Source organism: Mustela putorius, unplaced genomic scaffold (assembly GCF_011764305.1).
Source record: "Mustela putorius furo isolate JIRA1106 unplaced genomic scaffold, ASM1176430v1.1 tig00003867_pilon_pilon_pilon, whole genome shotgun sequence".
NCBI classification, from domain to species: domain Eukaryota; kingdom Metazoa; phylum Chordata; class Mammalia; order Carnivora; family Mustelidae; genus Mustela; species Mustela putorius.
The window spans coordinates 8,920,258-8,932,592 of NW_025422019.1; the positions used below are offsets into that span (position 1 = coordinate 8,920,258).

Sequence of the window (12,335 nt, forward strand, 5' to 3'; positions counted from 1 at the left end):
TAATATAAAACATTAATATGGGGCGCCTGGGTGACTCAGTGGGTTAAGCCACTGCCTTCGGCTCAGGTCATGATCTCAGGGTCCTGGGATCGAGTCCCGCATCGGGCTCTCTGCTCAGCAGGGAGCCTGCTTCCTCCTCTCTCTCTCTCTGCCTGCCTCTCTGCCTACTTGTGATCTCTGTCAAATAAATAAATAAAATATTAAAAAAAAAACATTAATATGCTTTTTTACATAAAAACTAGGGGAAACAGTTTCTATATATTTTGTTTCTATTTGCAAAACTACTGGTAAAATACATAAATAATAAATGTGGTTACCTATAGAGAGCAGAGAAGGCAGGGACAGAGTAGTAATAAGACTCTCAACACAGACATTGGAAAAGGTATGTGCTATGGTGAGTGCTGTGAAGTTTGCAAACCTGGTGATTCACAGACCTGTACCCTGGGGCTAATAATATATTATATGTTAATTTTTTAAAAATGGAAAAAAAAAGACTCTCAATATATACCTTTTTATATTATTTTGAAATTTGAACCAAGAAACCGTATTACCAATTAAAAAATTTTTACACAAATTTTTAAATACTTGAGAAGCCTGAGTTTTGTAATATATTCTGCTACACTTATTAATTAGAACTTACCTGTACATATTTTACTATATACTGACATAGTTAATGATGACTTACCTGTATACATTCCTAGCAGTATAACAGATTTTAAATTCCCCAGAACAAAGAAGCATAATCTCCTTGAAGATAAAGATCATGTCTTATTCATTCTATAACCTCACTGCGGAGCACAGCGCCTGATGCATAGTAGTTCAAATAACCACTATACAGTTTCTTACTCTTAATCCCCCAAATGTTAAGGTGGATGTGAACCTTTAAAAAAAGGGGGGGGATTTTTTCTTGATTCTGTCCCCTATTCCACCACGACCCAAGAGATATTCCTTCTTCCCTTTATGACCAAATTTCTAGGAGTTGTCTAGTCTACACTCATTCTATGTCTATCTTCCTCAATCTAGTTTTTCACTAACCCCTCTATTATAACTGCTAAGACAATGAATCTCAAACTTTATATATTTCAGAATAATGAGAGCAGGATTTAAACGATTTCCTATGTAGCCACTTTCCCATTCCTTACTTGGCCTTTTAATAATCTATAAGGTCGAGGGACAACTGGGTGGCTTAGTCAGTTAAGTGTCTGCTTTCAGCTCAGGTCATGAAAGATCCTGGGTCCTGAGATCCAGCCCCGCATCGGGCTCCCTCTCCCTCTGCTGCTCCCCTCAAATAAAATCGTAAAAAAGAAAAAACAAAAACCTGTAACAATCTATAAGGTCTGAAATGAAACATGGGTAGTTGATTTTTTTTTTTTAAAGATTTATGTATTTATGAGAGAGAGCGGGGCGGGGGGGTGGGGAGGGGTGTCAGAGGGAGAGAAAGAATCTCAAGCAGAACTCCCCACTGAGCTCAGGGCCCAATGCAGAGCTCCAGGATCATGACCTGAGCCAAAATCAAGAGTCAGATGCTCAACTGACTGAGTCACCCAGGTGCCCCAGAAATGGTATTTTAAATCAGTATCTCATTTAATTCTGATATAGGTAGCCTGCCTAAACATATCTGAAAACCAATGGGCTAAGGTCATCAATAACTTTCCAATAGCCAAATTCAACTTTTGTTCCTATCTCTCAGCATTGGATACCTGCCTAAAACTCCTTCCTTCATCGCCCTCTACCACACAAACAGAGTCTCCTCTCTCACCACCACTTAAGTTTCTTTACTTCTAAAAGCCCCTAACCCTTAAATGATAATGCTTCAGGGCTCTGTCAGTGACCCAATTCCTTACTTTTATTCACACTTGGTTAAATAGTAACAGTCATACCCACATCTTCAACTACCACTAATACAACCCTAAATCCCGACACTTTAAATTCCAGAGGCTATAAAGTATAGGAGGGGGAAAAAAAATGCTTTAGCATCACATAAATCTGAATTCAAAATATTTACTCTGCTATTTACATGGTAACATGCTTAAAGTCACACACTTTTCTGAATTTCCACTTTGTCCTCCTTTAAAACTGAAAACACCTAACAAGGTTTTGTTCAGATTAAAAAAAAAAGAGAGAGAGGAGAGAGAGATTAAATGAGAGAAGTTGCTTTCCCTTCCTCACATGCCCAGAAGACCCCATACCATGGGCCTCAGAGGTGGCAAGCAAGGGACAACTAGCCTAAGGTTGGGAAACTGGCAGATACAAGGTGACTGAGCATGTAAGTAAATATACTAAGGATAATGGTAGCCAATTTCTTACTGTGTAAAAGGATTTACAAATACAGAAAGGGGAAGACTAGAAAGAACCCTGGGGTGTTGGATTGGAATTGATATATCAATGTAAAATACAAATATAAATGTAAAATATAAATATATATAATTAAATATAGAAACAAATTCAGGTGTTTGTGTGTGCATACATTTCCTACCTATGTCCACTCTAGAAGTGATTATACTCCAACACATTAATGAGCACATTAAGCATAAAAATCTCAGTTTCCAGATATCACCTCTACTAGAAGAAATCAGAATTCCTTGAGAAGATGCATGATTCCAGAGCTGGAACAGAAAAAGTACAAAATGAGTTTGGAACATCTCATGCCAGAAAGTAAGAAATGATTCAAAGGATGGGGACATATCAAAAAGATTCAGGAGCCCTCCTGAAGGGGGTCCCACTAGCCAAATCTAGGACAATTTAAACATTTAAAAAAAAGTCAAAAATAACAATAAAACACACTGAAAAGGAATAGAAATCCACGAGTACATACTGATATAATTAAATGAATGGGTAAATAAATGCATGGGGAAGAAGGAAGACATGTGTTTTCAGTAGAAAATCAACCAGTAAGTACAGATGGCAACCTTTATAGTAATGGCTGATTCAGGCAGAAGTCATCATCAGTGGCCCCAAAGACTGGTGAATGGAGGTTTGATGAAGAAAAGCCTTCTTGGAGCGTTAGAGCTCTTCCCACAAAAGAGTTACCAATTACAAAAGTAAAAAGGATGACTTTACAGTGTAGAAACCTAGTAGAGAGGAACATAACGTGTTCAGGGTAAACATCACAGTGATGGGACAATACTGTATGCATCCTAGTGATACACTAAGATGAGCACATCATTTCTTTTTTTTTTTTTAAGAGTTTAATTAATTTATTTGACAGAAAGAGATAACAAGTAGGCAGAAAGGCAGGTGGTGGGGGTGGGGGTGGGGGGAAGCAGACTCCCTGCCAAGCAGAGAGTCTGACGCAGGGCTCAATCCCAGAACCCTGAGATCATGACCCAGAGCCGAAGGCAGAGGGTTAACCCACTGAGCCACCCAGGTGCCCCCAGCACATAATTTCTATGGTATACCTGCCAACAACGCACACAAGCAAACCACTGGATGAACCGAAGTTAAGGGATATCTTACAGAATAAAAAAAGTCAAGGTCATAAAAGACAAATACTGAGGAACTGTTTCAAACTGAGGAGACCGAAGAGACATTATAATTAAATGTAATGTGTGATCCTCAACTGGATCTTAGACCAAAAAGAAAAGAGAGAAACTGTTGGGATAAAAGGAGAATTTTGAATGGCATCTGGGGATTTGAAGGTAGTGTTGCATCAGTGTTGATTCTCTGATTTGGTGATTATGTAAAAGACCATCCGTGTTTTGGTAAAGACACACTATATTACTTAGGAGTGAAGGGCATCATGTGTGCTACTTGCTCTCAAATGGTTCTCAAACAGCCTATTGAGATAAAAAAATGGTACATTTCTCTGAAATTACTGGAAGCAGGGATAAAAATGAGAGGCCAGAAATGAGATGACTTGGTACTTTCACTAAAATTTGAGAATCTAATAAGATGTAGCAGAAAGAGACAAAGGGTCAAAGATGATGTTCAAGTTTTTTCTAAGGCATCTGGAAGAAAAGTCCTCACTGAGCCCACTACAGTGAGTCACACACAAGAATGCTGCACACTTATCTTGTATACACACAATATATATATGTAATATATATATATATATTAGAAAAATTATTTAAGGAAAAGGTTTTTTTTAAGATTTTATTTATTTATTTCACAGAGATCAACAAGTGGGGGGGTGCTCCCCCGGGAAGCAGGCTCCCTGTTGAGCAGAGAGCCTAATGCAGGGCTCCATCCCAATCGTGACCTGAGCTGAAGGCAGAGGCTTTAACCCACAAAGCCACCCAGGAGACCCCAAGGAAAAGATTTTTAATTGAAATAATTCAAGGGAAAAAAATTGGTTGAAGGAAATTCCAGAGCTCTTTGTGCTGGATTTGCAACTTTTCTGTAGGCTTGAAATTATTTCAAAATAAATTAATTTTTAAAATTCAGTAAGAACTCATGACACCCTTGGTGCCTAGCAAAATACCTGACTCACTACATGTACTCAATAAAAATTATTTGGCTTTCCCTTTCCAGCTGCCCAAAGAAGAAATCTTTTCCTCTTTTCCTCTTATATCCATTCTAATGAAACTGCCTAATTAGTTTTCACTTCTAGCCCCACATCCTTATTTTGATTTCCCCATTTCCAACCATAATCTCTCACCTGGACCACTGCAAGAGCATCCTAACCAGTCTCTCTATGCCATTTCTAACTTCATCTTTGCATGTCCTTATCTCCTTCCAATGAAATCATGATCTAGAAGTTAAGAGTTACCTTTCAAAACTTGTACCTAATCTTATTCCATTATTTAAATACCTACAATTGCTTCCAAATGTAAATTCTGATTTCCCAAGAGGCAGACTAAACACCTGTGTCCGGAAGAGCAATGCAGAAGCACCAAAAATATATTTCACATATACGCACAAAACAATAAAGTAATTACTGGGAGGAAAGGGAAGAGAAGAAAGGCAGGTTAAAAGAGGGACTTTAATCTGACCACCTTTGTGTTTATTTTAGGGTCTGCTATTGGTTATACATATATTTTTTTTTATCACATGTGGGAATGCCAAGGCTGAGTGGGTACTATAAACTTTCCAATACTTAAAGCCAGTAAAACAGTGCTTTTCTCATTCCTTTTCTCACCTTGGCACCAAAGAAAATATTTTTTAGCACAGTGGGATAAGCCAAGACTGTTTAATTAATGTCAAAGGAAACCATCTGGGGGTTCCAATATGCCCAGGTCCAATAGGTTGATGGGTACCTTGCTCTCTGGCGCATAGGCATGGCACTCCTGACACACCAGTTTGGAAGTTCTAAAGTTCTTACTGTAATTCCACACATAGCCCAAACAAGGACCTCAGAAGGTTTCATCTCCTAAGTAATCAACATCCACATGCAGGAACACAGACATCAAGACTCATTCCACAGACAGAGCCGACATATACAAGACAACTTGCATTTCTCCAAACACACTAGGCATCCTTTCATACTTCTGACATTTTGTACATGCTGTTCTCTCTACCCAGATCAATTCCAATCCATCCTCCAAGACACTACTCAAATGCCACTTCTCATTTCCCCCAGTTCTTATTACACTTGTCACTCTGAATCGTAATCGTTTGTTGACATGTGTTACCATCCCAGAATTAGGTTGGTAAATGAGTGTTTACTACATCATTTCCCAATAAGCCAAATTTTCCAAAATAAATTAATTAAAACTATTTAGGTAAAATTAAATTAAAACCGGGTAAAATTTTATAATCAATTAGCATTTCCCCCCCCAAACAAAAATGCTCATTGTTCTTTAAAATTTCTCTTTAAAAGAAAACCTAGGAAACAACTAGCTGACATTTTTCTCATTTTTCCATTTCTATCACAGTGAATATAAACAACTGCTTAGCAATTCACTGTGATTTATCAATCATGTGATTGCTTAAGTTTCCATTCTTAAAATCTGCAGTGAATCTCTCTGTGCTTAAAGTTTGTTTCCTCAGTTTAAAGGAACTATTGGATAATAGTCCAAACTATTAGTCTAAACTATTTGGATAATAGTCCAGTGGTATGAATATTTTATGCTAGATTTTCTTTTATTTATTTATTTAAGATTTTATTTATTCATTTGACAGAAAGGAAGAGTACAAGTTGGGAGAGCAGCAGGCAGAGTGGGAGGGAGAACCAGCTCTCTGCTGAGCCAGAAGCTGGTTGTGGGACTTGATCCTACGATCCCTGGGATCACGACCTGAGCCAAAAGCAGCCGCTTAATGAACTGAGCCACCCAGGTGCCCCTGAAATATGGTCTTTAAACATTCAAACTTTGTTCCAAGGAGAAGTACAGTCTTTTGTTAAACAATGTTTTATAACGGGGGCGGGGGGAATATTCCACCATTCTTTACCTGTGCTTTATACATACTCTTCTACAAAGGAAACTGACTAAACAAACAAAATTGTTTACATAAGGGGTGAGTATTTTGGGAAGAGGAGTCCTTTCAGATATATTTAATACTACTGTACATTTTATTTTTATTTTTTTAAGATCTTATTTATTTATTTGTCAGAGAGAGAGCAAGCGAGAGCGAGCACAGGCAGACAGAGTGGCAGGCAGAGTCAGAGGGAGAAGCAGGCTCCCTGCCGAACAAGGAGCCCGATGTGGGACTCGATCCCAGGACGCTGGGATCATGACCTGAGCTGAAGGCAGCTGCTTAACCAACTGAGCCACCCAGGCGTCCCAATACTACTGTACATTTTAATAAGAATCCCAGAACTCTAGAGCAAGAAGGGACAGTGGACATAATCTTATAGTGACAACCTCTTCATTTTCACAACGGATTAAATTGAGGCTCAAGAACTAAATAGGGGCACCTGGGTGGCTCAGTGGGTTAAAGCCTCTGCCTTCAGCTCAGGTCATGATCACGGGGTCCTGGGATCAAGCCCCACATCAGGCTCTCTGCTCAGTGGGGAGCCTGCTTCCCTTCCTCTTTCTCTGCCTGCCTCTCTGTCAAATAAATAAATAAAATCTTAAAAAAAAAAAAAAACTAAATAAGGTGTCTAAATGTCATATACAAACTAGTGGAAGATTCACTACTAAAACTCAGATTTCCTAGGCAGCAAGATCTAAAGCTGTGCTAACCAATATTAATAGCTTCTAGCAATATCTGGTTATTTAAATTTAAACTGGTTAAAATTAAATACAATTTACAGTTCCTCAGGCATGATAATCACATTCAAGTGATCTATGCCACACATGATTAATGGCTACCATACCTGACAGTGCAGAAAGAGTATTTCCATCACTGTAGAAAGTTTAATTGGACAGCATAATCTACAAAATAAGCTTGAGTCAGACAGACCTCATTTTAATTCTACTTATTAGTAGTGTGATCCTAGACTAGTTAATTTCCCTTTGACCCCATTGGGGTGGGGGGAGGAAGCAAAGGATTAATACTTCTCTCACAAAGTGTACTTGATGATTATGTGTGATAACATGAAAAGCCCCTTTACTCTGTCAGGCACAACAGACAATTAACACTTACCCTTTGGATACTTTTTTCTTTCTAATCCCCAAATAACATCTTTATTAAAAGATACAAACACAAGAACACCCCAATTAATATCTTCCCTTCAAGATAATTCACCGCATCTAATTTTCAATCTGTTCCTATCAATTTCTTCAAATACTTGCACATTTCTTCCAGGGTTGCTACTCAGGAATAATGAAAAATGAAGAACAAAGGTAAAGGGAAATGCCTTGAGTGAAGTAGAAGAGAATGTAATAAATTTCTTGCTTATTTCCCATCCTATTTTAAATATGACTATACTAACTGATCACGCAAAGGAAAAGAAAGAAATTACACTGTCTCTAGATACTGCACTTCCACACCAGTAAAGAAGATTCTACAGTACTTCTACATTACATTCCTTCTCGCCACCTGTACTACTAATTGAATATTAGATGAAGGAATAACACTTTCCTCTTACAATACTTTTCCGGTAAACAGTAATAAAAAAGATTTCCAGAATGTTAAACCAACCTTCCAGGTTTCACAGCTTAATCTAGTAAATGGACAAATTTAACAAATCTAGACTACAGCACATAAAAAACTTCACACTATGCATGCTATTACACAGAAAACAACAAAATTCAACTCAGTTTGTAGCCAGTGATTTTCTGCCAACAGTAAATTTTATGTAGGAGCAACAACTCATATTCAGCCACATCAAGTTAGAAACTTGCCATTTCTCATGAGATCATCAATTTTACACTCCTAAAACTAATAAAGAATTAAAGAACTTTTAAAGGTTCATGTTTAGACATCCACCAAACAAGACCTCTACATATATATTTTTTAAAGCTTTCTTGTTGCTTAAAACTGACCATATTAACTCCCAAAGAGCAGGGGAGGAGGACCCCCTCAATGTCTCCTTGAAATATGTCTGGCATTCTCTTACCTTGGTCCTTAAAGATAATTCACTCAAAACATGACCAACAATCCCCCTTAAAGAGTTCAGAACAACTCACATAAATGCTAAAGATAAACACTGCATATTATACTGTTACTTTACAACTCTAATTAATTTTATTAGATAAAACTAAAATATTTTGAATATACAAATCAGAGAGTAACAATATTCTACGGAGTGGGTCACATAATTTTTTTTTTAATGAAAAGTTTAAAAAAAAAGTCTTCATCACTATCCTACATAAAGTACTTTATACATTAAAAAAAGTCAGGCTTCTATGCCTGAACTGATGAAATCTAATTTGTAAAAGTCTATAATTTTTTAAAGTCCTTCAGTAATAATGAAGTGTACATTGGTTGCATTAGAATAGGTCAAATGAATTTTCCTGAGGCTGCACTCTAAGTACATCTGACCCAGAAAGTATTTTTAGCAAGTGTGTTCAATCAATGCTGGTTTTATGCCTAGCCTAAATTAGAAATTGGGTGTCACAAATTTAAAGTAACCAAGTTAGTAGGGACATTTTAAAAACATATTTTACGTTTAAAAACCTAAAAGATACTCAGAACATAAGAAAAAACCACGGGTTTGAAACAATTCGATACCCACAGCCCCAAAGCTAAACAGATTAGGAAACAGGCAATAAGAAAGTCATATCCTCTTCATTACTACTTTTCAGTTAACATGTGATTTCCTAGCTTAATAAACTTTAACCTACTATTAATAAAAACTACAAAATAGTGATGGCTTTTTTTTTTAATCTCTTGCCAAATATTTAAACCAGATTAGCTAAATCATAAATATTCCATGGCCTGAAAGACCATGTTTGTTTGTTTGTTTTTATTAAACCAAACCACTCAGGAACACAATATTGGACCATGCGCATGTTTCAGTGAAAAACAGTTAACAAAGATACGTGTGTCATTAAAGTAAAACAAAACAAAAAACAGAAAGAGACATAAAAATAAATTCTGTGGTAACTGGAGCATAAACTTATTCTGTCAAAAAATGGTGGGGTCCACAAAAGATTGCACTCTTATTTTGAGTCAGTAAAATTCTATACAAACTTAGGCTTATGAAAAATCTCCTTCGTAAAAATTCGCTGAATTTATATTCATCAAATTCAAGATCTAATTGATATATCTAGCTCTATTTCAATAAGCACACTCTGGACTCTGATCATTTATTTAAGGTCAGTTCCTACTCCCCTAAAAAAAAAAAACGAAAAATCGTTCTCTCTGGCAAGTTAAGGTTCCAAAATCAGGATAAAAAAATGTCCGGGCTTTTACTGTTCCATAGTCTTTTTACTCAAACCATCTTTTAGAAGTCGGATATACTGGCTTTGGGTGATTTTTTTCTCCCCCTCCATAAAAATGTGTTAAGCTGTAGTTTTCAACCAGACCCAAGATTTGGTCACATAAACCTAATATTACTCCAACTCTGATTTAAAAGCAGTTGGTATATTGAAGATATACAGGTTCCCCTGGAACAAGCGCTTGAAAAATCCTACAAAATCGTTCTTGTCCATAGTGGTGTCACTATAAGAGGCAACCCTAGACATAAAAGCCTCCCCTTCCAAATTTCGCAGACACACCAATATATGTATCACAACAATATATGTAGGATGTAAACTGTTCCATTTTAAGGAAACCCTGGGAAATGCATCAGTACATCTACTTAGCTACATCTCAACTTTTTTTGGCCCAACTACAGATTCCTAAATACAAGTATATGCCGGTAGACTCACAAGAGCCTTAAAACTTCAATAGTACGGACAATCTGCCCAGGCTGCATATGTAAGAAGCACTCATACAACCCAATTTAAAATTAAAAAAAAAAAAAAAAGGAATCCTACCAACAATGGAAAACTCAGAAGATTCTAAAATCGTACCTAGACTTTAAGTCCTGTGGAACATTCCATCTCCGCACCGATTCCATCCCCTCTCCCTTAGCTCACCCATGTTCCAACTATAACCCCCAGGAGCTGCGAAAGCTGAGGTCCCGGGAAGAAAGGGGGGCGGGGGGAACAAGCATCATTTTTCTCCTTCTCTTAAATCAACCTTGCTGCCTCCGGCAAGCCCTACCTGGCTCGCCTCCCACACCCAGGTAACAGCTCCGCGCACAGCGCAGGGCCGAGAGGCCAGTCGGGACCCCAGAGCCTCTTACCTTCGTAGCACAGCCGCGTCCCCTCGGCTAGAGAAGAAAAGCCTCGAGGCCCGGGCGCGCCGGGGGGAAGCGCGTCCGCCGCGCTGCTCCCGGGGGCTCCCTCAGCGCCCCCCTAGCAGCCGCCGCCGCAGCGGCCGCGCCACGGCCCCGAACGGCCAGCACCACCTCATACTGCGGGGCTGCCGCGGACCGGCGCCGCTGGGGAGGCGGGCGGGAGGCTGGCTGCAGGCGCGCTCTCCCACCTCCCTGCGGGGATGAGATAATCCACACCCCCCAAAGTGCCGTGGGGGAGGGGAGCCCCGGGGCGCCAGGGGTGGGGGCTGGCCCCAAACCTCCGACCAAAGCCAAGTCTCTCCTATCCCCGGCTCAGGCCCCCGAATTCAGCCCCTGGGGACTCAGGAGTCCTGAGAGAACAATGTGGGGGGGCCGCGAGGAGCGGAAAAGCGCGCAGCGCGGCGAGAGCAGGCGGACAATCCTGGCCAGCGTTTGTGTGTGAGAGTGCAAGAGGAGCTCAGTCTATCCACTCCTTGTCCTCCTCCTCTTCCTCCTCCTCCGTCTCCTCCTCCTCTCTCAAGCACACCCCGTCTCCCAGGCCACAGCATAGCAACCGAACATGGCGGCTGCGCAGACGCCGCCACTCAGCGGCCAGGAGCGGCGGCGGCCACAACTTGAGGCGATCTCGCGAGAGGCGAGGCCGAAATCCTCCCAGCTAGCGCCCGCAGAAGAGGTTGCACCAAAGCGGGCGCCGGGGGGACACGCAGGTGCGATGGAGGCCGGACCTGGGTAAGTTGGGAAGGAAGGGCTGGAAGAGGGGCGGGGCGCTGTGGCCCCGCCCCATGGCCTAGCAGCAATTCGTTACTTGAACTGCGACCCCTGCTGGACCTACTGACCTAAGGAACTCGACGGAGGGGCAGAAACCCAAGTTTTAAAGGGGAAAACCAGACTTCTTGGCCCAAGGTCTTTCCAACTTCAGTACTAATAGAGGATACAGGTTTTAGGATGCAGTTTTGAATCATTTCCTCTCCTAAATATAGACACTAAAACAAAGAACAAACACTGTTCTTTTATAAAACGAATGGTCTGGGTGCTTTCTGTGTGTCAAGAATGGTGTGCTTTAAAAATTGAATTAATTCATTCGAATAACGCATATGAATTTGGTGTTGCCATGTCAGGTGCAGTCGTATTTTACTGATGCTATAAACTCATTGTGATAAAACTGATGCCTACGGGCTGAGTGATGCCAGCTGAAATGATGGGAGGAGGGATTTGGGGACCAGCACACCTCCTTTTGCAATCATTTTTGCCAGTGCCCACTCCTGTAGCCTGGTCCTTTCTTGCTCTTCCTTGCTTTTAGCGTTAGTACCCCACCAGCGCTGAATTCATATAAGCGTTCTTTCAAGTATCACTTTTGCTCCAAGTCAACAAAATGCCTAATTAATCGGGGCTGGTTTTTACAAGATAAAATCTTGCAAATTTATACAAATCTGTGAGAGACAGAGATTTCTACTATCTTCTCCTTCGCATGCCCTCTCAATTTTTCCATCTTAAAAAGACAGCTTGTCAGTCCATATTCTTCTTGCTTTAACTCTTCAACTTATTTTCCTTCCCAGAACTTAGTTCCAACGAGTGCTCATTCATCCTTCCATAAATGCTTTCGGCTCTAGCTCTCCATTTCCCATATCTTTGTTCATACTATTTTCCCTGCTAAAATGCTCTTCACTTCATCTCCACCTATCAACATCCAGGATCTCCACCTATTAACACCCAGTATCCTCCAACC

At 40.0% G+C, this 12,335-nt stretch overlaps 1 protein-coding gene across 1 annotated transcript in view; it reads right to left on the reverse strand.

The window, feature by feature from the left end:
* PTPN4 (protein tyrosine phosphatase non-receptor type 4) overlaps positions 1-10,932 on the reverse strand; it is a 207,211-nt gene extending 196,279 nt beyond the window's left edge. Inside the window, exon 1 of the mRNA XM_004759771.3 lies at positions 10,556-10,932. The gene's annotated coding sequence lies outside the window, so the exon portion shown is untranslated. The remainder of the gene's footprint in view (positions 1-10,555) is intronic.
* Between the last annotated feature and the right edge of the window lie 1,403 nt (positions 10,933-12,335).